Source organism: Manacus vitellinus, unplaced genomic scaffold, assembly GCF_001715985.3.
Source record: "Manacus vitellinus isolate BGI_N305 unplaced genomic scaffold, ASM171598v3 scaffold_23_pilon, whole genome shotgun sequence".
NCBI classification, from domain to species: Eukaryota; Metazoa; Chordata; class Aves; order Passeriformes; family Pipridae; genus Manacus; species Manacus vitellinus.
The window spans coordinates 1603222-1627903 of record NW_021939718.1 but is presented as its reverse complement, the minus strand read 5'-3'; the positions used below and the strand labels follow the sequence as shown (position 1 = coordinate 1627903).

General features: G+C 39.0%; 1 long non-coding RNA gene across 1 annotated transcript; it reads left to right on the top strand.

The window, feature by feature from the left end:
• The first annotated feature begins 12472 nt into the window (after nucleotides 1-12472).
• LOC108639707 lies at nucleotides 12473-24443 on the top strand. Its single transcript, XR_001920670.1, has 4 exons — nucleotides 12473-12530; nucleotides 18105-18241; nucleotides 21670-21733; nucleotides 24153-24443. It is a non-coding gene; the product is annotated as an uncharacterized LOC108639707 (long non-coding RNA).
• The last annotated feature ends 239 nt before the right edge of the window (nucleotides 24444-24682 follow it).

Genomic DNA, 24682 nt, shown 5'->3' with positions numbered 1-24682 from the left:
CCAACTGGACACAGCCCCATTCACCACCACTCTCTGGGCCCGGCCCTCCAGCCAGTTCCTAACCCAGCACAGAGTGCCCCTGTCCAAGCCGTGGGCTGACAGCTTTTTCAGGAGAATGCTGTGGGAGATGGTGTCAAAGGCCTTGCTGAAGTCCAGGTAGACCTCATCCACAGCCTTCCCCTCATCCACCAGATGAGTCACCTGATCATAAAAGGAGATCAGGTTGGTCAGACAGGACCTGCCCTTCCTAAACCTGTGCTGGCTGGGTCTGATCCCTTGTCCATCCTGTAGGTTCTGTGTGATTGCACTGAGGATGATCTGCTCCATAACCTTGCCAGGCACTGAGGTCAGGCTGATGGGCCTGTAGTTTCCTGGGTGCTCCTTCCAGGCCTTTTCGTGGATTGGCGTGACATTTGCCAACTTCCAGTCATCTGGGACCTCCCCAGTGAGCCAGGACTGTTGGTAGAGGATATTAACTCTCACTCCTGTGCCTGCTGCATGGAATCAATGTGGACATTTCCAGTCATGTGAATTAGTAGAGATTTTGTTTGCAGAATCAGAGATTTGCATTTAGTAGTGTGCAGCAATAAAATAGAGACTGATTTGACATCTTTAATTCAAATGTAAATAGAAGGCAGCTACTCTGAAGTTACTGAGGTTTCTTTGGATTTATACCACTGTTGCTAAAAATAGAACCTGATGGTCTATTTTTGGATAACCCAGAGCTGTTACAGGTTGGAACTTTGCAACTGCCTTCATGAAAAACCTCAAACATGTTTGAAAATACGTGATTAATTTTAATACGGTTTAGAAACATTCTTTACATGCAAATATCCCACGGCCTTCAGAAGGCTGCTTACTGTTTTATTTAATCGCTGATGGGTGAAGGTCCTTTCCCTCTGCAGAACCTTTAAGACAAGCCCTGTTTATGCCACAGAAATTATTTTCTTCTGACAACACTTGAAAAGCACTTAAATATTTAATAGAACTAATTTCTAAGCTGGTGGGAGATGTGTTGATTTTGCTGATTCTCTTTTGTTCTGATTGCCTCAAAAAACAGCAAAATGGTTCCTCATCCAGAACTAAGAAAAACAGAAGTCTTAGCAACAAAGCTGATGGAAATGCTTTTTCTCCTTTCAATAGTTGTAAGCAAAAAGAAAGAAGCAAGTGATGTTAGGGGAAGAGAACACCCCTATACACAGGGGATCCCACGAACATGAACCCATCTGAGTGTACCAGACAGAGACAGTGGGCAGGGCAGCCAAGACTCCTAGGCCTAGCAATTAAGTATAAAAAGCCTGTCTTTATCCAAACAGACCATCTGTGTTCTGGAAATTTCCACCACACTTCCTTCTGAACTCCTAGTTTTCTTAAAGTGCAGAGCAACATGATCAGCTATAGTTATGCTGGGATAGTAGTGGCTATAAAGTCATCCATGCTGAAGAACTAGGGCAATCTATTAAGTCGATGTGAGTGATCCATGTCACTATCAATTTGTTTGATCTTTTTAACACTGGATTGGGGATTTTGAGGGGTTTTTTTTGGTTGGTTGGTTTTGTACTTTTATTCCTTTTCTTTTTCTTTTTTCCCCCCTCTGAATTCTCCAAGTTTTCCATTGCCTGTCAGAGATCAGCTTCTGTCAATGAAAGTTTGGCATGGGGCCGTGAGTGGCACAAGCAGCATTTGTCTTACCTCGATGTTACTTGTAATCTGAGGAGACTTGAGCTTTTAAGACATTGGTGCCTTTTGTTGGGTCTTTGGTCAGACATTCCAGGAATAGCGGGGAAGCTCCAGTGCTGGTCCTGGAAATGGGGAAGGCAGAGAGGGAGAAAAGGATGAAAGGGGGAAAACGAAAAAAAATAATAGAAGGAGGCTGGAACCCAGTGAAATGTTATTAAATCAGCAGCATTGCAATCCCCAGTTTTTCAGAAATAGTAAACTAGATCCTCAACTATGAGGTTGGTTTCAGAATAAAAAAAAAACAATGACCAAATTAAAAAGAGAAAGAGAGAGAAACCTTGTCATTTGCTAGTAAAAGCCAGAAATGTCAGTGTTTTGTTCAATCTATTCATAATTTTTTTCATTTGTCTTCTGGTTTTTCACTTGTTAGGACTCATGATTTTTTTCAATAACTATAAGGGACTGAGACTTACAAATACTGGATTTAATTGTCTGAGGAAAAGAGTGAGGATTTTATGGAAACCAGTAAATATCCAGTGACTGGTGATAAGATTGCAAGTACTGCCAATGCTAAGTAGGATAAACATTATTATATTATTATATATATTAACTGAGTTAATGTAATTCAGTACATTGAATATTTTGTTTTCTTTGATTAGTGTTGCACATGACTGGAAGAAAACTTTTTTATCCTCAGTGTGGTTCTCAGTCAAAATCATGATTAGCAACTGTTGTATCATTCGGGCATCGAAGAGAGGGAAATATTGAATGTTAAAATGATCCTACCTTCTACGGCATCCAGGAAAAAAAAAGTATTACTTACAGCAGAATAAAATTCAACTATTCAGTGTGTGTGGTAACTCTTATGTGATATCTATTAAAAACTGTATTTTTTAAATGTTTTAAGCAGATATTTGTCCTTATATTTGAAAGTAATTTCATTAAACCGCCAAAACTATGATATGTTGAGGGTCATCTTCAGAACCTGAGATGTTCAAAACTCCAAATCTGGTAATCAAGTATGTGAGGTAAGAGAGGCTTCACAACACACATGCCAGGCCTGGGGTAAAAGGTGTTTTTATAAATGGTATTTTCAGACATGTTTTTGTACTTCCTGTGTCTTGAAAAGGGAAGTAAATGTGAGGAAAAGAAATGAAAGTAAATCAAATTTACATGTTTGGAAATTAATGTAAATAAAACAATATCCTAACTTTACATTCTTCAGGTAATAGATTTGCCTGTTGAAGTAGGTTTCCCTGCTCACAGTGCACACCTAGTTAAATCACTTCCTAGCAAATATGTCACTTTAAAAATCTCAAGACTTCTTGTGCTATTAACATGATAATGTGCACTGTAAGGGTCCATCATGCTTGGACACCTCAATCACAGACAAGTTAATCCATAGGCATGAGAAGACAAATTATCCTGTCTTGCAACAGGCAAGAGGAGATGAGAGGGGATCTGAGGGGCTTAGCTCAGTCAGACCACCCTTTAGAGGTATGGCCACACCAAAAAAAGATGACAAAAAGACAATTCAGCTCTGATTGTGCCTGCCTGTTAATTTTTAGAAAACAAAGTCTGCCTGCTACCATGTGACTCCTGTGAGGCAATCCCTGTGTGCCCTACTAAACCGGATCACAGCAGCAGACCAGGTCATATACAGCCACTTTCTCTGTTCCCTTACTACTCCATTGCTCCATGCTCAGAGGTACCTATAACCTGAAAATCAAATCATTCTAGTATGGTTAACAAAGAGGCAAAGCAAGACACTAATTGGGGCACAGTCCATACCCTATTATATTAGAAAGTACCAACATGGTAGCGTGAATATTGTATTAGTACAGCATCCAAAAAGTCTGAAAAGGAGAAAAGTTGGCTACTTTCAGCTAATCTCTCCCTCCATGTGGCAGCTATACTTCTGGCAGTTTAGGGGAGCTGGGCTCAGCACCCCAGCTGTTGGACCCCAACATGGTCTTGATTTCGTCTCTGTGCTTGTGCTGATGATTCTCATTGGGTTGATTCTCAATCTCCCATCACAGCTTGTTTTTGGAGGAAACACTGGCAGAAAAAATAGGTATTAAGAGGATAGAGATGTGAAATAAAAAGTAGAGAAGGTTGATGAAATAGTGAATAGAGAAATTGATTTTTGTTTGTTTGGATAGAAATGTATCCAAAAACTAACTTACTAGGAAGATTGTTTTCCTGGATGATACCCTTAACCTGTGGATGGGAAGAAGGAACAGCCAGGGGACACCAGCTGTGGCACCTCTGGGGGGCTAAACCTCCTGGGGCCAAACACTCCCAATGTCCCTGAAGACACAAGACATGGGCTGCACCCCTCCATTTCAGTCCTGGCATTGCTGTTGGGACATGAATGGGTCTGGCTCATTCAGATCCAGATTCAAGATCCAAAAAAACGATGCTGGCCTGCTGGAGTGGCTAAAAGCATTGAGCACCAAAGATATCGAAGGATATGGAAGACAATTCAGACTTCCATAGTTGCTCTATCCTTTTTAATAATTTTACAGCATGTCATTCTCAGAGCATTGCCCTAAAGTAATGTAGCAGTTTGCACTGTTTTTAACAGTCATATCTGCTAAGCTCTGCTACTTTTCTAGACCCTTATCACCACTGCAGCTAACTACTGTGAAAAACAACACCTTCTTTTCCTCTTTTACAGTGGCTTGGGATATGACAAAAAAAACCCCAAACCAAAACAACAAAAAACATTCTATTAGTAACTGTGACCTACAACTGGAGCTGGTGCCAGAAACTGAAAGCATGATTTCTTTAAGTTATTATATGCTTCACATAGCCTAATACCACAGCAGTGACTCTATCAGGTCTTTTGAACAAGTTAAAAAAAAAATAAGAGAAGGGAAAAAAAAGGGAAGAAACCCAGTGCTTTAAGCATTAAATTACTATATAATAGAAATGCTATTTTCTGTCTTAGATGTTTAAGAAGGTTTCATGAAAGAGATGAATATTAAGCCAAACATTTGCTTGGCTTTGCTGCAGCTGGCTGCAGGAATGTAAACTTTTTTTTCAATTACTTCAGCTCCTAATTTAAAAGCTAGGATTTTTAGCAGTGAGAAAGAGACTATATTTGGCCAAAAAATTCTGCTGGCTTTACTTAGTTACCCAGCACACTCAAAACAATACCCCTTTATCAAAAAACAATAGTCTGGTTTATTCACAGCATATGTAGAATTTGGACCTTCCACCAAATTCCACTTTCTTCTGTTGCAATATGTCTGTTGCTGTCTAATGAGCTGCGACAGAGCCTGTACTTCATTTTCAGCAAATTAAATTTATGCCTCGCAGGAATTGTGGTCTGGTCATGGCACTGCTCCTGGGTATGGGTGGGGATTGTTTTTTCAACCAGCTCTTGGTTAGCCACATGGGTACGTGCTGTCGCACCACACAACAAAATCTTCTCTATAATAACTGGTTTAAGTAGCCATCCACCCCACGAAAGTAGATCCCATCTAATTTACTTTGTGTTTACTGTGCTCCCTTTCAAACTGTTTTGTTGGCACAGATGAGTAGTTATACAATTTTTATTTTAAACTATTTATTTAGAGTTGGGACTTCAGTAACACTTGCTGTCAGATTTATAGTGCATGTTTAAAACCAAGCTTCTAAAAATGTAATATTTCAAAGAGGGGGAAGCAGACAATGAACTTACACACCCAGGAGTCTATTCTCTCCCTGGGTGTGATGGGAACTGTGCACGCTGCTGACGAAGAAGTCTGTCCTGTGAGGCAGAGTGTACACATCTGTGTTTATACAACTGAGCTTGATCAAAAACCATCGAGATCAACTGCAGTCTTCAGGCTCAACGTGAAAGCACGAGGCTGCCCAGGGAAGGTAGACCTGGAGTCTTGGATAACTGTACTTCTATGTCAGAGGAAGATCTGATGGGATATTCTGTGGTCCATGGGTAAGCTCAGGTCCAAAAATGGCTGTTAAAAAAAATCTTTTCCAAAACCAGCAGGAGAAAAGTATCTTCCACTTTCCAGTAGGAGGTTTCAGACCTGTTGTAGGGCAGGAGGAAGTGTTATTTTGTCAATAAATAAAAAAATCTTCATAAAAATGAATATTATGGACTGAGCATTTGTTATCAGTGCCATTTTCCATGGCTAGCAGAATGAATGGCATCATGTGTGGAGCATACACATGATTTCTTTATGTGTACAGGAACAAAAGTTACATTTAATGAAGACAAAACTTACCCTAAAAGTTTTGGTTTGTGTTTTTGTACAAACCTGTGTGATTTTTTGTCTTTCTCCCCTTGAAAAATCAGAAACTGAAAACTTTGGTAAACCACACCTCAGCACTCCCTGCAATAATTAAACAATGAGTAAAAATAATGAAGGAAAACTCTTTGTTAAGGATTTGGTTTTTCAGGCTTCTTGATAGTTGCAACAACAGCCAGAAAATTGCTTGGCAACCTCATACTCCTCCCTGTCTCTTGAGGCTGCAAAATTCAATTTTCAAAACAGCCCTGTGAAATAATAGGGAAACAGGTGAAATGGCATAACCACTCTTTACTCAGGAATTCAGTTAAGAAATCAACCTTGGATTTAAGCACTCTTGACTCTCCATCCTGTACTGTAGCTTCTAGGCCTTGAGCCTTTTATAAGCTTATGCTCTTGATATTTACTACAAGCAATTCTGCATAGATTGGATTGGTTTTAGTGCGAGAAATGTTAAAAACTTGAGGAAAAGTTAAAGAAAGAAATATTTAAATAAATAAATAATCTTTTAAATAAGATAAAGCAATAGAAAATCAATGTGTACATGCCAACATACTTATGCATATATATATGTATATACATATATAAATGAGTTTTCACCTTAAAACTTCATGATTCATCTATATAACTCCACTGTGTTCTCCATGTTCAAGTAACCATCCTTGATGTCTTCTCTTTATGTAAAGCAGAAGAAACAGGACACGGAAAACCACAGCTAGTTAAAGCTGTCCTTTCAAAGAGCCCAATATTTTAGGCTGGTGAGTAGGAATGAAGAGTGAGCTTGGAAAATGCAGTATGATCTTTATAGCAGTGGCCATAGAGCAGGGTAGCCACACCACTGAAGTGATGTCAGTGCTTCTGAACCACGCAAAATGCTCTGTAACACAATCCTGTTTTATCCAGGCTAGGAGCATGCAGGGGGCTGGAACAGGGCTCCCATGATCTGCCTGGTGGGCACCCAAACAAATGCATCTTTTTCTGGGCAGACAGTGGGGAGAGTAGGTTAATTTTGCTCATGCAGAATATAATCACTTAATTACAAATGGCAGTACAGTTCTCTTACTGAAAAGTTAGTGAAGGGAAAACAGCATGAAATAATTCATAGCTCATAATAAGATTATAATACTCATGGTGGTAATATAATCAATTGATAATCATCTATATAGGACTTTTCATTACTTGTTTTGTAGGTCTCTGCAGAGGAGGGAAGTAATATTATTCTAACCACAGATTAGATATCTTTCAGGAGTTATTTACGGGACATTCCTCTCTTGGTAGTGCTTGCCTCACTTGGATGCTACAAAGCCATGCAGTTAATTTTTGTTTCCACATGACTTTGAGAATACAAAACTTTTGTAAAAGTGCAAAACCTTTGTTTATTTATGATGAAATCTCCTCTTTCTGTGAAACCGCTAAAGGTAAAATTATTGCCAGATATATTGCAAAGGTGCAAAGACACAAAGTGTCATTTGGATAGTAGCTTTTTGCTTTCAGATTACCTTTATCAATCTAATTATCAACAGTAGCTACATTCCTATCAATTTCCTTGCCCTGCCTGTGAAGCTGTGTATTTATGAAACATCACTAGAGTGGAATCTTATTGCCAGGTCTGTGAGTAGAGTTACAGCTACAGACAAGTGCAGGTGGTCAGCACTAAAAAAGTGTCATTGTCAAGCATTTACGTCATTTAAAAGTGGAACAAGAAAGCCATTACGGCAACAAATTGCTCAACCCTTCCGGCTATGAAGTGGGGAGAGCACCACCAAGGAGGGTTTGCAGGAAATTAACTGTGTGCTGACAGGCAATTTGTTATAAACAGTGTGGAAAGGGGTGACTTTTTCCTTTTTTTTACCCTTTTTTTTTTTTTATAGGAATCGTTCAAACAACTTTTTTAGTATAAACTGATTTGCAATAACAGTACAGGAATTTCTGCAAAGGTGTATATGCATTTCCGTGTTATTTTCTGTTATTTTCCATTGTCTTCTTCAGGTGGTATTAAACTGTATATATGAAATAATAGTTGTACCTGTAACAAACCCATATTCTTCATAATCGTTTCAGTGGTGACTATAGAGGACTTTTAGCTGAGCTGTCCTACAGAAATGGGTCAGAGTTGGCTTGTGCTCAAAAATAATAGGAAGCAGAATTTTCCGTTTTTGCTTGCATTGCCCTGTGTGATACAGTACACATTTTAGGACACTGAAATCTAAAAATAGACCTGAGCTTTTTCCGAGAGAGTTAGAAAGTAGTACTGCCATTAAAATGCCTTTCTAGAGTATAAAGTAAAGGTAAACATTCACGTAGAGCTCTTTATATTCTCTAGTAGAGTCTAAGGGATTTGGTTCTCAGAATGACAAAAAAACCGAACAAACAAAACCACCAAAACCAAACCAAAACCCAGAGAAATTAACAGTATAATTCTTGCTTCAAATTTTATTTTTTGAGAATATAATAAGCCAGATTTTTTTCTAGATTTGGTGCCTATTTAAGAGCTAATAAAAACAGGTTTTAAAAGATACCATGCTGCAATAAAGAATAAACAATTTCTATGTAGATTTTCAGTTGCTAAATAATTTTATGTCAAAAGCTAGAAAATGAAGTGCTTCTAAATATAGTGCATTGGAATTTTCTTATCAGTTAATTTTTTAGAAGCTCTACACTTAAGAGCACCATAGTAACAACTCTGCAAGCTGATTCTTTGTTACAGTTATCCACCGAGAGCTTCACTGAAGACATTTCCTCTGGGATCAGAAAGACTAGAAGTCAATTCTGATAATATTAGAACAAATTTAAAGAGCAAAAAGCCCTAGAAAGTATATGATGAATAAATAAGGAGATCTTTATTCCTTGTGTAATCTTTTACACTTCTTTTCTCTTTTGTTGTGCTGTAAACAAATATTTTTGTGTTGCAAATGTTAACACCTTGAAAGGTTTTGTAAAACTGGGGCTGAAATAATTTGCTCTGAGTTATGCAGGTATTTAAGCTACTATTTGCAAAGTAGACTGTGAGAAGGTCAAGGTAATTGATGATATTGAAATATTGATGACATCTCTGTCAATCATTTATGGTTTAAGCATATCTGTCTAGAGCACATTGAATGTGTGTTGAGGGCTGAATCTGAATGTCATTTATTGCCCCCCCAAGATAAGCCCAAAAGTTATGATGATGAAGGCAGCATATTAAGAACAAATCCAGCTGGAGCTCCAAGCCCTGTGATCTACTGAGGAAGGACTCCATTTTACATTATTGATTCCGCCTCACTCTGTAGACTCCTGTTCCAACATCACTGAAGTCCACCCAAGCATTTTGATTAAACTGACTTTTATCTTTAAACAAGGCTTACATTGTCCTAATTGTATGCTATCAACAATTAAGAAACCTATCATGTGTCACAGACCACCTTGGTGCTCCTGGAGAGGGGCCAGCAGAGGTGCCACACTCCACACCACTTTGTTGTCAGCTGTAGCTGTCCTTCTACAGTACAAGCAGCATCTGTGGTAGATGAAATAATCTGAACTCCCATATGCACTTTTCCTTTAGGAAACAGCTCACACTGAATAGCATTTCTGGTACTGGGCACTGCTACACCTGAGTGCAGTTGTGCTGGAAGAAAAAAATATTTGCATGTTTTATAAAAATGAAAGATGGAGAGTCAATGTTTTATAAAATTAAAATGTTGACTCTCCATCTTTTGTGACTTTAAGATATGTTCTTCCATCCTGCTATGTACACTTAGTCCAGAAGGATGACCAGAAAAGGCTTCAAAGTTGTCTAGGGGATGCTCAAGCAATACATCTCAGCCTCCTTGCACATCCCTGATCCAGGACACAACATCAGTGATAGTGTCAGCACTTCTGATGCCAGATCTGCAGAAACAGGGAAAGGATGGTTGCCACTTATCTCACTCTCTCCAAATTTTTCTATGGTACACTTTTTACACTATTTTGCCTGACGGGAGAACAAGGTGTGGTCTTGATGAATGCTGTTTGATAATGAGGTTGAAGATGTGGAAACTGAGCCATGAGAAGCCCTGCTGGAATGGGGCACTGCTGACTTGGGATGCATGGAGGGTGTGCCTCCCCAGCTGTGTGGGGCAGCTTGCTGAAATCCCAGTGCAGTTGTTTCTGAAAGGGCAATTGGCTTCGGAGGGAGAACAACTGAGCCCTTTTTGTCCCTGCTTGTGAAATCCATGTGCCCTCTCTGGCTCTGGGCCATGGCTTGGTGGGATAGCTGGGGAACTGTGAGGGCTGTCTCTCAGGCATCACAGAGCACAAACCTGCTCCCCTTTGCCCAAAGATTGTTTTCAGGTTAACTTTGCAAGCCTAAGTGTCACCTGCCCAAACACTCTACAGTCTGTCAAAGCAGGTAGCATCTTTTCTGAAGCTTACCTAATTCTGGCATAAAGAAATAAGATTGTATTTAGGGTGTGCAAGGAGTACAGAAGAGCTAGAAAGGATAAGCATAAAGATGCTTTTGGAAGGCAAAAAGGAAGAAAAAGAGAACATAGTTAGAAAAGGCATGTTGCCCTGTCCTTCTCAAGGGGTGGACAGTTATTCTGAAAAATGAGAAAATCTTTAAGATTACTAAAAGGATTTTAAAATGGGTGTATGTAAAAGTTAGAAGCTAGTAAAAGACCTTAAAGGGTAGTTATAGATACCACATACAATTTTATTTCAATGCTATTTTTGATAGACTTAAATATTTGATACTGGTTGAAGCAGTGACAACCTGAATTTTAAACCTTGTTGTAGCTTAGTCTCCTTAAAATCTCCTAAAAAGAAAGAGCTATTAATATCTACCATTTCTGTACTGCACTTGAAGATTTAAACTATATCTGGTGAGATATTGTCATAATTAAGCAAAATTCACAATGTTTAACAAAAGTTATGCCAGCAGTTCAAGATTAGAATGACCTCTAAATGATACAACTTTAATACTTTCCAATCTTTAAATATGACATTTCAGGATCTCCTTTTGCTGTCCCTCTCATCTGGACATCTCAAAATACTCAAGTTGTTTTACTAAGGAGTGAGTGAGGATTCATAACTTTAAAGTAATACAGTGAAGTAAATACTGTCAAGCAAATTTATGAAAATGAGAAAAAAGGAATAATAGCAAGATGTGGAATAGCACAAAGTCATGGTTTTTTGCTGTTAATTCCATTTTTAGACCTTGACACAAATAAAGGTGTTGTAATACCTCATGTGAGCTCCGAGAGAGGGTTAAGTAATGTTATTTTGAAACACTTCTACAGCACATACAACTAAGTACCCTGTACAATTTTCCAGAATTGTACACAGGTAATTAGTAATTTCTGGGCAGCAAAACTTACCAGGGGCAGGACTATGTCAGCACTTTTACCACAGAATCATCATTGTTCAGCAGACAGTGAAAATGTTTGAGTCATTTGAGTCCAAGGGAGTGGTGACCATACAAGATGGAAAAAACCGAAAATATCCAATCATTTTCTTGGTTAGAAGCATTAGCGCCAAAGAAATTTGCCACTTTGGCAACTCATCCCAAAATTTTAAAAGCCTTGAAAAGAAAACACAGCCTTGGCTGTATTGATACACACAGACTATAGAATAGAAAACTGAGTGCAGCTCTATCATGATGTGAAAACAAGTCAATAGTAGTTCATGGTCCATCACAAAAAGCTTTTGGAGCAGATGACCCCGTGCAAAAGTACAAGCAGGATAGGACTGAGTGAGGGCAGCATGTTTCACCTGGGGCTGAAGCAGCTCTAACTATGCACTGGCTCTTCATATTTGGGTTTGGGGGAATTCTTCTGAAGCTGGCCGCTGCTAGCCATTGTGGCCCAAAGGCATGACATTGTTTCACGAGTCATTGCACCATTGTGGATTGGTTATGTTCTCCTCTGCAAGCAGAATTTTGGGTGGGTTGTCTACTCTGAAGTCAGTTGTGAGCCAGATCTCACCTCCAGAAGCAGTGTAAAGTGCTTGTCATTTGCTACTTCTTGCTGATCTTTGTGGGCTTGGCACACAGAAAGATACACCAACACTTGTGGTTGTATAAGGTCACCATGCCCTGTTAGAAGAAGTAGGAGATTGCAGGGGTATGAGGTGAGGCAGTAGTAGGGCTGAGCAGTACATTCCTCTGCACAGAACAAGGTTGGTCTAAATGTCTAGGAGATAAAATCTACCAAATTCCTTCTAAATAAAGGTGTTGAGCTATGACAGTACTTAACATCACACACACAAAAAAAATCCCCATAAACACATATGTCAAGAAGATAAAAATTATGCCTGCCAGGGGCTGCGGATGAAGCTTCAGATCCTGTACTTCTATTTTTTTTTTGGGTTCCACCATGAACTGAGTTATACCATGTCACAATGATTAGCTTACTGTCCTCATTTAGCTCTCCAATGAGGTGTGAATAGTTTAACACTGATGCACAGTCCATTTTCACTGGTGTTTCATCTGCATTTCATCATGCTGGGAGAAATGAGTCTTTGGGCATTTCTGAGGACTGCTGTGAAGAGGATAGACATGTTTCCTCATCGTTTTGTCATGATGTGTGATGGGGTCCTCTGTCAGGCAGTGTCAAACCAATTTGGAGGGCTCTTGGAGTAAGTATGAAAGAAACATGCTGTGTTCTTGTTGTTCAGAAATTTCTTCCTGATTTTGGCACAGCCAGGGATATGTGAGCCTGAGTGTAGTTTATGTGATGGGTGCACAGAAACACTCAGGTAAGTCAGGAAAGAAAAACCCTTTTATGATTTTCCTTTTCACACATACTGAAAGAAAAGGAGGCAGATTCTCTCTCAAACTATTTTTACATTGTGCTGATATCAATACAGTGAACCCCAGAGAGGAATATCAGAGGTAACTGTCATTAGCAGATATCATCTTGACAAGACAAACACAACCTACAAACCTTCTTATGGTTAAAAAACTACTGTCCCTGGATGCCTGACTTTAACTGTCTTGGGCAAGAATTTTACAAATATACACTCTGATCAGGGTTGGAGTATACCACCCTGTCTTGTTTGTACCACATGAGCTGCCCTTTTGCCTTTAGTTCTTTGACAGAGTGACTGGTGCTATTAAGTGACAGTAGGTCTCTGCAAAACAAGCACCTTAAACTTAGTTTTATCTGAAAATTGACTATAGCTTAATTTAGAGGAAAAATAAAAAGGTCAGCTTGCATTCTTTAAACAAGCCGATGTGCTGCTGCAGTGCTGCCTCTGTTCTCCTTTCAGAATGTCTCCTGTTCTTTGCTTGTCCTTTAGGGGAGTTTCCCATTCTTGAAACTCTATCCTTTCTGAGACTAATGCAGTTCAAGGAAGTTTTAACGCAAAGCTTGCCTTCATCTCAGACCATATACGTAGAACATAACTGTCATAGGTGATTCTATCCTGCTTCTTGAAAGTTGTGCTGGAATGAGACACTCTCTCACTGAAAAGGATATTAAAGAAAGGTATTGCAAAACTTCAGACTATTATAAGCCCTGAGTATATCACAAGTTGCCATAGTAAATCTACTGCAACAGAACAGTGAGTGTCGCCACGTACCTCTTCACTGATTACCATTGTTTTTTACATGAGAAAATATGCATGTCGTATGGGTTGCAAATGTACATTACTCAAAATTCTTGCAGTCCTTGCTTAATCCAGTTAGAGGGACTTGGGTACTGCATGCGTCTGCTGGCCCCCAGCAGACCTCCTGGCAGGTGATGTGGCTCTGTTTTCCCTTAAGAATTCCACAGAAACATGTGCTGTGTAACGTAATACTGCACTGTTCCCTCTCCAAGTCTACAAATTGCTGTTGTGAGGAAAAAAAGTTGCTATTATCATAGTTTAATGCTACTTAATATATTAGTTACTGGTAAAAGCATTTATTAACTGAGTTAAAAGGGAAGACACACTATTCCAATGGAAATCAGGACTGGTCTGATAAATGAAGGCACTCGCCCATTCCCACCTTGCATGTATAACCTCATATACATCTCTCTTAAAATTACAGAGATTTCAGGAGTTCTGGTGTGTATTCAAAGCCATTGAAACAAAGAAGGCTAGCCTTAGGGTGAGACTTGAATCTAGGAGGAATGGAAATCTTTAACCATTGCTTAGGTCATGGAAAAAGATCAAGCTTGCAGCTCTCAGATATCTGTCCTGTGTGCACAACAACTGCATACCTCCTAAGCCTCTGTCCCCTCCTCCTTCCCCAAGCTACAGCAGTGCAGGCAGTTCCCAGACCTTGATTCCTGATATGCCAACACATGTTGGCAGAGCTTCACTTTGCACAAATTTAAATTTCCCTTGGGAACAGGTTTCACTGGTCTGAGAAAGTAACAGACTGTTCTCTACTTCCATCTTCTAGATCTGAGTATGTACCCCTCCTTTATCCTGTACATTAGGTCTGACATTATATATATATGTGTATGAGTGTCTGTGTGTGTGTATGTATATATATATATGAGATGCAGATTAATTTCAGAGCCACCCTTTGTCCAAGTGCCCATACATTTATAATGTCATGTTTGAATTCAAGCTTTGGAACAGGAATGATAAAAATACTAAAAGTAGCAAGTGTTTTCATCTGGATATTTGTGTCTGATACTTGGGGAAATCCAGTGGTGTGTTAGACTTTTGCTTTTCCAGGTTTGGAAATCTGTGCTTCGTGTGTACATTAACAGGAAGTACATATGTACAATAGCTGCAGAAACAACGTGAGTTGTGGTACCTTGTACTGTACCTGGTCAGAACTTACTTCCAGTTGATCCTGTCCTTATCCTACGACTAGCCCTTACGCTATACAAGGAAGAGTATGCAAAGGTTAAGTGCCAACTTTTAGTCGGGAATGCCCTCCTCCCCCCAGCTGTCAGTGTTCTGTCAATCTTCTTAGGCCTTTCATATCTTTAAAGTATATTAGGGAAGTATTTCATTAAAATGCTCCTATTTCTTAGTGGCAATGTGCTTGCAAAAGGAATTTAAGAATAGTTGGATTTAGTTTTACCGCTTCTGGAGACTCTACCCAAAGGCTGTGCATCATTAACCTGTCTTTCCACATACTTTGGCATCGCTTTTTTCAAGATCAAATCAGTAACACAGTAACGAGGTAGTTTAATAGGTAGCTGGAAAAGGAGAGCTGGGTTAGAGCACAGTTCTATTTAGAAAATACCCCTGTGCACTGTGGCAATGTTTTATAGCACGGTGTGAAGCTAAAGTTCACAACCATGTAGTCATGGTTTTAGTCATAGGAGAAGAGGGTAGGTTACAAAAGGGAGGGCTACAATGAGGAAGAAGTGCAGTGAGGAAGAAATGCACTTACTCCTGGAAAATTTACAGCTGCCTCAAATGAAGGGTTCAGTAATGTCAACGGAGTTAGTTTTTTGAAAAATGTAAATTAAGTGACTTCACAAATATGAGTAGTTAAAATAAGGCATAAACAAAAGTCTTATTCCACTTTCAAAGGTCTTGTGGCCAGGAACAAATCAGTCAATACTTAAAAAGTGAATGAGTAGGGCAGTAAGGTAAGAGACTGTTTTGAAACCAGGCCTTGATGAGCAGCTCCCATGCTGGCATTTTGCTTAGGCTGTATGAGATTTAGTTGGTGCACTGCCTCTTCCTTACTCTTGTGCTTCGAGGGCGTGAAGGAAGGTATAGGCAAGGGAAAACATTGTCAGATAAAATCACACAGGATTTGAGCTGAGAGAGGAGCCGTACCATTTGTGCCACTTGGCCTCAATTCTGCACAGCCATCAGCTGAACTCACCAAGCCCTGTGTGCACTCAGAGCTCAGATAAAGTACAGTGAGTGTTCGTACTGGAGCACTGCACAGACGGTGGTGGACAGCTTTTCTTTTTTTTTCTGTTTTTGTTTTGTTGTTTTTTGGTTTTGGGAGATTTTGTTGGTTTGGGTTTGTTTATTTAGTTTTTTTTGGTTTTGTTTTTTAATTTTAACCATTAATATCTCCAACATTTTTTTAGAACTAGCATGTCAGCAAACAGGTGCTTGTTTAGATCCTGATGAGCAACTAGCAACCAAATATGTCCCCAAAAGTGTATCCATTCCTATTGCTTTACCTTTTTCATAAGGGTATGTAAAATGTCGACATTTGCAAAGTTAACTTAAGATTGTTATTAAAAAGGAAGAGCTATATCATCAACCTCGTGGTCCTTCTTGGAATCTGACTACAATTTCCTGATTCAAATTCATTATTGGGAATAGTTTCATTGATTGCAATGGGTCTCAGTCTGTCACAGGTGCTCAGACTTCACAAGAACATTTGAATCTGGCCCATGATGACTCTACCTCTTCTATAGATCAGCCTGGTAGAGAGACTTTGTATACTTTTAACTTTGCCAAGAACTTCAAGCATCCTTGGATATACTGTGAAAAAACTGTTCAGGCATTTTTTTGTTATAGCATCCTTTTTCCCCCAAGAGAAATTGGAGTGTTGCAATACAACTTCTCCCCCCCTCCCATAAATAGATATAGTTTATGTCTTCTGGCAAGAATAAGAAAGTAAAAGTAAAAAGACTCCTCACAATTCTTGGCGAGATGAATCTTCCAGGGTTTGATCCCTTGGCAGAGCTCTGTGGTTTGGCTTTCTCACTTCTCTTAGAGTTGTATGTGTATGTCTTATTTTCTTTGATTTCATAGCACTATTTATGTTTAGCTGCTAGCTTTTGTCACAGTTGTTAGTTCCTTTTCCTTTTCAAGATAATTCACCTACTTTACTATTAGGTGCCCTCTTTTCTGCACATCCTTAGGACAAGACCCTGTGCAACGCACCTCTGCCACTTGATCTGCCTTTTCTCTATCTCTCTTTCCTAATTTCCATTTTAACTTTGTTATTCCTTGCTGCTAATGCTGTTTTTTGGAAAGATGTACTCCTTCAAGTGAAGTTGTCTCTTTTTCATTTTTTCAGGTTTGTTCGTTTGTTTAGTTGGTTGGTTGGGTAGTTGAGTGGGTTTTTTCCCTGTTGTTGCTTTTTTTCCCTCTTAGTTCGTTTTTTTTTTTTTTAATGTTTTATTAATATTGCAATTATTGCCATTTACTTTTGAGTTTCCATAACAAATATGAACATTTGATTTCACTAGACATTTTGGAGTCCATGTCAAAATCAAAAATGCCTTCTCATCTTCGTACTGATTTAGAGGACGCTTAATGGTTTTTTAATGAAAGCGGAAATGGGAACAATATCTCTCATTGTACTTTCTTCAGCAAAATGAAACAAATATTTTCAGTTAGAGCTTTTTATCACAAGGAAAGAAATTTTGGACCAAAACAGAGAATTTGCTGTGTTTTGCTAGCAGCTAAGTTAGGACACAACTTCTTAGTGTTATGTTGAAGACTTCTGTGGAAATACCTACATATTTGTATAGTGAGTCCTTCTGAGCTCACTACTGTTTCCTCTGAATTTGTCTATTGATCTCTTGTTGATTGAATGGAAGCAGTGTTGGGTCCACTAAGTAGGATCCGCAAACTAGGACCTGTAAGATTTAAAAAAAACCTGCAAGAGTTCATACTGCAAGAACCTGTGCTGCTGGCCTGTGAACTGGGGCTGCTTTGTAAATCTTGGAGCTGCTTGATTCCCAGCCCAACTGATTGTGGAGTGGGGATGGTACAGATTGTCAAGGACATTAATCTCATCAGCCTTCCCAATTTAAGTTGTTCCTGCTCATTGTAACTTAGCTCGTAGGGGAAAACAAAATAAAATCTCAGTAACAGCAGTGTCTATCCATCTAAGTGCAAGTAATTTAGTGGTGGGCTGATTTTGCAGATTAGAACCTGGATTTTTAGGACTAATTAATTTTACGTTCTTCAAAGGGCATTACAAATGTTATTCAGTTTAGCAGATATCATTCTAGAATATATTTTGTCAAATATACTGGATTTAATAGAGTCCAGTGGAAGTGGTTAAACATATATTTATTTTAATTACTGCAAATTAAAAGGAGCATCTTAACTTAAACTCTAATTTGGTCTTCTGCCAATTCAAGCAAAGATGAATGAGGCATATTAAAAATGAACATGGTTCTTATTTTTATTGGTTATATGACCCTCTTTCTCACTACATACATCCGTTAGCAAAGTCTGCTTTCAGTAGTGGAAATTTCATTATCACTTCTAATTCAGGTTTTGTAGCACATTAAAGTTTCCAACAGTTAATGACTCTGGTTTCTTTCTGTGCAGGTTTACTTTTCATGAAAGAACATAGAAGAGGAAAGAAATGACAGTAAGACTGAATTATGAACTCCCAGAAGTGGAGGACAAGAACTGATTGTATTCTGGAAGCTGAATTTACCGCTCTTGACTAATGCTGGGCAATGGTGATCACATGCATGGTATTGCTGAAGCAGATGTAGCTTGTGTGTTACTCATTCCAGTTTTTCATTCAGTATTTAAAGAGTAACAAAAACAGCACTGTAAAAGTCTGTCAGCTGCTTGAAAACTGGCATCAGGAGTTTGTCACCTTAACCAAAGCTCCTTTCCACCCTTGGATAGAGACTGTCATCCTCCAAACTTCTTCACCAGTATTAAACTTTCTTCTTGGCTCTGACCTGTGCACTCGTGGCCCTGAGATGGGGTCTCATCAGTACTGTCACCATGCCCCTGTGATGTCCATGCCATTGTCACCCTTACATCTGATGGTTAGTGAAGCCAAAACACCTCAGTTACTTTTAGGGTACTCACCTGAGACACTTAGCATGTCTCCAAGACTGATCCCACTGTGGGACAACTGCAATCGTATCTCATAGAGGTGTCACAGTTCTAAATTAGATCTTCTGCAAAGCGCTTGGAAGATCCCTGACAAATGTGGTTTCACTATGCAAAATACTGCAGCAAAATAAACTAATCTAGATAGCAGAGGTCAGTTCTGCCTGTCTACATTAACCTAATAGCCTGTACTTTTCCTCTTTCCTTCACCATTTGCCAAAACAGATATGGTTTGTTTTTCCTTTGATCCCATGGAGTTGACAGTGACAGATTACTCTCAGTTTGTCATTTTGAACCTTCCCACTTTCCTGGTGATGTGACCCATGACATAAGGGAGATCTGTAATCGCAGACAGATGCGTCTCTGAGCAATGTCTAGATACTGTGGCAGCTTACTACTCTTATTTTCTCAGCAGAGTAAGAGTTTCAGGCTAATTTGAATATGTTTTTGAAATAAGACAGTCTCCAATGGTGGGACCCCTGTGTAAAATGGACTCTATTTCTGTGATATTTTCTCATGGACATAGCAATAGTTCTGTGTTCAATCTTCAAAAAAGCTGGAAAACTGCTGAAAATGTGTTTTGTCAGGACTTGCTCAGGATCCAGCAATGTGCTGTGTGTACACCAGAGGCACCAAGCACATAACCAAGACTGAGGGTAACAACAGGCTCAACAACTGTCAAAATCAGTCAACCCTGTTATTCTCCATATCCCAAAGCTCTTAGCATGCTTTGCAGTAGAATAAAACCAAATTATATCTGATAGAGATATAGGAGATGCAACATCAAAATGAATTGAACAAATGGGTCTCCTGTCCCACTTCCTTCTCAAAGCAGTGCCAGCTTGAGGACCAAAGGGGCATGTTTAGATATTTTTAAAACCCCATCTTTAAAACCTTTGAGGCTGGATACCAGTTAGGCTTCCTGGGCTACCCACTCCAGTGCCCGATGTCCTCATGTGTCCTCATGTAGCAAGTCTCTACCCATACCCAGTCTGAAGATTTCCTATTATGTCTTGTCCTCTTTCCATGTATTATCATGGAGGACCCATCTCCATTTCCTGGATGTGCCCCTGGGCACAGTGGTCACTCTCATTTGGTGAAATCTGCAAACTTCATGGGAGACCTCTCCAGCAATTTGTCCAGGACACAAATAAACGTGGTAAACAGAACGTGTTCCACAAATATTTGAACTAGCAGTCACCATTGATACTAGTGATGGTGTTAGTACACAATGTTGTTTGCTTTAAAGAGCAAAAGCAAACTCTAAGACCTCAGAGAGACTGTCAGACTTGAGATCTCACAGAGAAAAAAATACTGATGTGCATGAGATGTGAAGTGATTCTGTTTGGGAGACAGTCCATCCACTGAGATTTATTATCCAGCCTAACGACTTCTTACCTTTTGCAGCTCTTGAAATCTATTGATTTCAGTTAGATCTTGATGACTGCCTAACATATCTGATTAAAAGCAAGGTTCTGAATTTTGGCTTTTTTTTCAGCAGTTTCATGTAAGAAGTAATAACTAATTAATGGTATTGTATTTCTTAAAGAGTTCTCCAAACTCCTTTAGCAAATGTATGAATAGAGAAATTAGGGCTCTTACAAGCTAATCATCAAACCTGTAGTAAAGACTGTTTTGATTATGTTATTTATTGACATCCTAAGGGCAATGTCAGCAGTGTATTCTGTGGCACAGACTTCTATAGGAACATTATCAGCCATAAACTGTACCAAGTTCCTACACCGGAGCTCATTGATACTGTTGTTTGAAGGCCTTTAGGGCAAGACATGAGGAAGAGTATTTAACACAGATTTGAATATGCTTTGTCTTGTTTTGCTTTGGTAAACTCAGCACCCGCATCACCAGGCTGTCAGTTTGCTTAGTACACTGGTTGTCTGAGTAATTCTTTTGTTGCTCTTGGTTGAACTTTGCAAATCAGCTAAAAGCTGGGGATGCTGTATAAATCACAAGATGATGTCAGTAAGTTCGACGTTAATGCTTTCCTTTAAGCAAAGTAATATGTTCTGTTTTCAACACTTTAAAATGTTTAACAAGTACAAAAATCTTGTAATATACCGGAAATTATTTAGATGTCGGAACTGTTCAACTGCTCTTCAATGGAAAACCTACTAATACACAGTAGAACTTGTCTTTCTTGAATAAATATCCTCTTCTTATGCAATAACCAAGGTAGCCTGTATCTTGACCAAGGAACACGTGCATAACAAATTCTGTTAAAAATTTTGTACATTGTTACACTTATTTTGGAAGAACATATTGGAAACTTTCCTATTAAACTCTGTCACTTCTAAACAAAGTACTCACACATGCCCAAAGGAATAGCTTTGTCTGTGTCATCCTACAACTCTGTAGAACCAATTTAATTCTATCATGTCTCTATGCAATAAATCTACTCCTGGAAGGATGCATTCCCTCCATTGGTACAGCATAAATTGTGTACCTCTGCACTACAGCTATTGCTACATCTCTGCTCCAAATGGGCTGTCAGACATCCAGAAACCCCAGCATCCAGAAATTATTGAAAAAAAGATGAATATTTCTCAGCATTTGGGAGAGTGAATGAAATTAGAGGTAAGGAAACTTAGATGACATAATACAGCAACCACAGACTGACTGTTACTGCTGTTGGCAGATACCTAACCTGCACATCCACCTTTTAAATATGTTCAGACCATTGTGAGGTAACTTACTAACTTCTAACAGCTGGAGTAAAGTTCTTTATTATAGAATATACAACCTTCATGTCTGGTCTTTGTGCTCTTTTGGTATTGCAAGAAAACAATGTAGTGGATGGACTTGCTAGAGGAAAAGTTACAGTTTACGAAACTGTAAATATATGCCTAAATATTTCCATCAAAGAGTAGCTAGTTCTTACCCTCTATCAATATCGTGGTAATGTAATTAACTGCATGTAGTCTTTATTATTAAAATTATATATTAAATGATTGTCTCTACTTAAAGAATACAGCTTTTAGATGGTCCCACAGAATAAAACAACTAAAGCTTCTTTATTCTCCAGAGGTTGTAAAGACCCATCCTACCTGCAGGAATACACACCACCACACTCCATGTGGAAGAAATACGTAAGTGACTTTTTCAAAAACAAACACTTAAATGCAGCTTCTTAGAAGGCCAAGTATTGCAGTGACTGCCTACCTTGGAGGTCTTGTGTTTTCTCTGTCCTAGTGAGGCTTCTCTGTATGACTTTTTTTTTTTTTTCTGGTAGGCCAGTTTGTGCTGACACTTCAAAGGTTAAACCCCTTTCCTTTCCCTTCCATTACTTAATTTGCTTTTCTATCACTGCATGCTGCACGTGAGAGGTGGAGTTCCCCTTTAACTTCAGAGATCAGCACGATAGGAGGGCAGTGGAAATCAAACAAACCTTCAAGAATGCAAAGGCAGTAAGGCACCCACAAAACTAGCACTTGGATCCAAAACTAGATGGGTGGCCAGCTTTATCCCAGACAGTCCATCAACAACCTAACCACAGGTCAGACCAACCCCAAAGTTGCTCATGCTGTCCTCTGGCATTAACTAAGAAGCCAGATATTTCTACCCAAGGAATTTCCTCCACAGGGATTGCCTTTAAAGAGGGAGGGAGAAGTCAGTCTCCTAAAGAAAATGCACGCGTATGCCACCTAATGAAAGATTTATTAAAAAAAAGTAAATCAAACCTTTCTTGTTGATTGTACACACACAGGGAAATGGGAATTGGACTTCCACCTCATTTCACATCAGCCCGAATTTTCCTAGACTTGAGAAGAAAAAAAATTAATAAAAATAAAATGTTCATAACAATTTGTTTTCTATGTGAATTCACTCAGGTGAGCTTCTGCTAATTCAGTTCCTGTCCATTCAGCTGCCACTATAAGTATCCAAAACATTACTTTTCTAGGCTTGCTTCCTGCAGTTGAAAAACAGTTTGTTGTTCTTAATTTCATATTGCTGGTGTAAGACAGAGGATCCAGGTACTTTTCACGATCAGCGGGCTATATTATGTTTGTTTTGAAAGCACATACAAGCTAGACAAAAAAAAGAACAGCCCCAGTCTCAAAGTTCTTTCAGTCAGACAACAGTGTGCCCATGTTTACTTAATACAAACTTCAGCATCAGTTGTTTGATTAAATCAATTTAGACTTCAAAGACAATTTAGGCATGGAAGACTGTCTTAAACAGGCAACCAAAGGGCAGCTGCTGTAAGTCAGATGGGCAAATGAATCCATTCATCTGTAAACAGGCATGGAAAAGCTCCATGGTCTTCATGGCAAGGTTTGGGTTCAACCCTTCTTTTAGCTTTTCAGCTATTGCCTGACTTCAGGATGCGATTAAAATTGTATTCTAGTAAAAAAAATCCCAAAAGCTCAAACTAAATATATCTTCACTTTTAGCTTTCCTACCTACTTATGCTTCTGTCTCCTAAAGAGAAATGACTAGGTTTATAATAAAAAAAGTGTGATTTCCAACTCTTGATCAAATTTCTTGTTGACAGAACTTTGACTATAAGGCACACATAGGAACTTGGACTATGTGTGGTTTTAAGGAACTAACACAAAAAAAAAAGTGCTAATAACTAATATATTCAATTTTGTGTGTTTAAAATGTGCAGGTAGATTCCTTGGAATGAGCTATCTAGAGCAACACTGAGTAGAAAGAGGTTGATAAAACTACAAGGACTTGTACCAGTAGTTCTGCCCTAAATTCTGCAGAACAGATAAGGGGCAGGAGTATTTCACACTTTTCTGTAATTAGCTTTCAATAAACTGTGCAGGAAAATTTATGATTTACATATGCCTGCATTTTCCAATCACCTAAGCTATGTGTTATGCTGTTGCAGAATATCTTTTCTCCTTACCAACTAGAACAAGGCAGGCATTAACTTTTGCCACAGCACAAAGTGAAATTCTATATAATCCCCATGTTATGTCTCCTGTTCCCTCTAGTTTAATCTGCAACACTGGGAATTTGTTATACAACAAGAAACACATTTTAGGAATTGTCACATTTTGTAATTCTTTTTTGTGTTTGGAGTGTCACAAGCATTGTGGCTCTGGTTCAAGCCAACTGCAGACTGGAAAATGAAATACAATCTAAAAATACCATAAAAATGGAAATTTTTAACGTTAGTATTGTGCAAGGTTTTACATTCTGTAGTGAAGCTAGTTGAACCTGAAAGAGACTGAAAACTGAGGAGCTTTGCGGCTCTTTGTAGTTCCTCTCATCCACCCAGACTGTACCTGTGGGTCCCATTCATTAAAAGGGTCTTTGCAAGGAGACCTTGCTCCATTCCAGGACCTATCAAAAAACCAACAGGAACTTTTGTGACAGGATGGCTCTGTATCAAAGGAAAGGACTCAGGCATTAGTGGCACCATAGAGGATGAGGGCAAGACTGGCTCAGTAGATAAAGGCGACGGTTTAAAATTCGGACAATCTGGGTTGTAGTTTCTCTCCTGCTGCTGGTTTCTGGTGAAGCCCTGGGCATATCTCTTACTCTGTGTTGCAGGTGGTTGACCACGTAATGAGGAGAACAGCCCTGAAGAGAGCGAGGACAAGGATATTTGCAAAAGAAAAGGAAGGAAGGAAGAAAGAATGTGTGGGATAAGTCTATCTTGCATTAGATAACACCAGGGAGGGTTGATATGATCGTTGCTTTGGTTCTACACAGATACATCAGGAAAATAAGGCAGCTCCTTTTCAGGACATCCATCAGCTTCTGAGGAGCTAAAACCTGGCAGGATACACTGTGCAATTAGTGATTGGAGCCTGTGTTCCTGTGTCATGTATGCGAAGTGGGAGAACCAATGGGACCATCTCTCCCTCTCCTTTCAATTATGTAAAATGCTGTAATTTACACAGGTTGTATGTCAGGGCTGAATAGGGGAATAGAAAGTTTGCAAATATGCATTAACAAATAATCATGCTGCCAAAATAATTTGTATTTGTAACATATCTAATGCTCTTAAGCATTGCTGCGGGTGAACCTGAAAGACAGAAGTAGTATTTTTATGCTAATATGCTATAAAATGTCTCAGC